This window comes from Pinus tabuliformis, chromosome 9 (assembly GCF_031772625.1).
Source record: "Pinus tabuliformis cultivar Carrire ecotype Pingquan chromosome 9, CPIR1, whole genome shotgun sequence".
Classification (NCBI taxonomy): Eukaryota; Viridiplantae; Streptophyta; class Pinopsida; order Pinales; family Pinaceae; genus Pinus; species Pinus tabuliformis.
In genome coordinates, this window is record NC_142307.1 from 272,745,112 (window position 1) to 272,747,885 (window position 2,774).

Below are 2,774 nucleotides of genomic sequence, written 5' to 3' on the forward strand. Positions count from 1 at the left end.
TTACATTCAACATTGTAATTGAATGTTGACAAGCACATATTAAGGGGGGATAAGTTTCCATTGAAAGGTTTTGGAGCACTTTGGAGTGATTCCATGCAGTTTACTTACATGTATGCACATTGGTGGTAATCACTAGTAAGAATTATTATGGACGAATATATATCTGTCAAATATTTCAAAGGTTTTGTGTTTAACATTGGAAAGGAAAATGTTTAGTTACTTTCCACTATTCCATCAAATATTTTAGCACTTGAAACATGTCATATAATACATAGCACAGTGGCTACAATTGTTAGCGATAAATAACATTTGGGACATTAAGGGGGAAAGAATGAATCATATAAATTCTCATTGAAATGAAAATGTTGTTCTTAATTCATAAAAGAGAGCACAATATTCTTGCATGAATACAATTGTTCTTATTAATGTGCATGAAATTAGGCAATGAATCTATTTCATCTCTAATGCTTCCATTTTGAATCAAAATATATTTGTATTTGTATTATATTATGAGGGATTACCAAAGATTTGTTAATCAGGAAACTGGTTGTTGGGATGAGGTCCCTTAGGGTAAGGTTTGGTCAAAGTTTGGGGTTAAATTTTGTATAAAATGTAAAGTATCCACGAAATTTGGAAGCGGAGTACGAAGATACTATGATTCAAAGGGGATTTAGTCCCTTAGTTGGGTAAGTGATAAGAGGTTTTGAGACCCGCCCATGGTCTGTGGACCATGGTATTGTAAGAAAAATGCTAGATAAAGATGAGTCATAGCGAGTCTAGAAAGGTAGCTAATAGAGAAGATCATTATTATGGGCAAGAAGCTAAGGAAGGAAAGGTATGTTTCGTGTACTTAGGTGAAAGGGGAAGGCTCTTGTAGCTGAGTGCATGGAGGCCTTGGTAAGTCTACAGGTTGAGTGCATGAGGTCCTACAGTTGAGTGCACAGGGGAAATAAGTCTGTACTTAAACAATTATACTTAATAAAGAGAAATTTGAGCCAATTCTGATGCATTTGTGTATAATTTCTTATTTCTGCAAGTGTCTATAATTTTGCTTTGTGCTAAACATTATATGAATTAATTCTTATTCGGTGCATGAAAGTAGTAGATTAGCGATACTTATGCATGTTATGAATAATTAAGGACGTTCGCGAAGATCTAGAAGTTGGTTTACTGTAACATTTGTTTCAGAACTGGTAGGGTTCACGAAGTTAGATCTCAGCCCTAGGAAGCCACAAGAACCTATCACATTGACCTTTGGATATAAAACCTTGGCTCTCTCATCCCCCAATACTACTTCGGGTGAGACTTCAGGCTATGCTACATGAAATGTTTCCAAAATGACCAATAGTCAGGGTATTGTTGGTTGGCGTAGATAACGGTAAACCTAGGTTAGGTCCCATCAGGCCAAAAAATGGTTCCATTGCCGGGACCAAGATATTACTAAAGGGGTGTGTGATAAATGGTTCCCCGCGAAGAAAGAAATTGAGAAGTGGACTGATAAACAATTTCATGCGTTTGCACCACAAGAAAACTGAAATCCTCGCATGTCCAAGGAAGAGTGGTTGAACATATACCTGTACATAGACGAGCTTGAAATCTTACTTTGCTATTTTCCTCGTGAATTGTATGAGTGCCTATCCATATTAGTGGATAGTTAGGGTAGCTGGAAGCTTGACGGTGTTATTGTGTGTACCACAGAACTGGTGAAGCATTTGGAGGCTTCAGAAAATAACATCGCGCAGGGTGTCGATCAGTTGATCGATCGCATTATTGGAGGATTCATCACTAAGTTCACGTTCGATATGACTTTCAGCTATAGTGAAGAAGGGTGCAGATTCTTTAAGGGACCAAGAGGTAAGTACTTAAAATCTCTGTAGACTTGGATTAAGATGTTGTTGTGTGAAAAGAGGTTTATGTCATTACATTGATGTTTGGGATGACGCGAAGCAGAAAACCATTTAGAAGAAACAAAGAATCAGGCTCTGAATATAGTCCATTTTTAGGATCTTCTGTTAGTGATGATGAAGGAACTATCCTAAGAACATTGTGAAGCACACTGCAGATAGTAAACCAGGGTATCTCGGGGATACCCCATCCATCCACTCCACCACCACCTCCACCTTTGCCACATACACCTACACCTCCACCTCCACCTCCAACTTTGCATCAACCATTCAACATGGTGAACACAATGAAGATGTTTATATTTAAAGGGGTGGGAAGCGAGGACCTTGAACAATTCTGGTTCGTTGCGGATGCTGTGTGGAAGGAAAAATGGATTACCGATGATAATATGAAGAAAGCGCAGGTGATCACAACATTGCAAGATAGGGCATTGAATTGGTATATCAAGTTTTGTATGGATCAACCAAACATCACGATGGAAGACACTCATCAGGAACTTAAAAATGAGTTTAGAAAGCCTAAGTCTTAGGCAAAGTCTGTAACAGAGTTTAAGGAAATACAAGAGCGGGTAAATGAGTCTACATGGGACTTCGATCAGAGGCTAAAATACCTGATTCTGTACGCTAATATAAAGATCATTGATGATCAACACAAAGACTAGTACACTAGTCTGCTATTGCCTCATCTGAGATTTCGATTATCACAACAGAAGATAAGAACACAAGCAGAGGTTGTGGACATCGCAATGAGGTTGGAAGCCTCACTAGTGTAGGACACAAATGTTGGAGTACAAAATATTTAGTCGTAGCTCATAAGCCTGTGCATGGAATTGCAAAGCTTGAAGACAGGGAAGGATGCTTAGTCTGAGG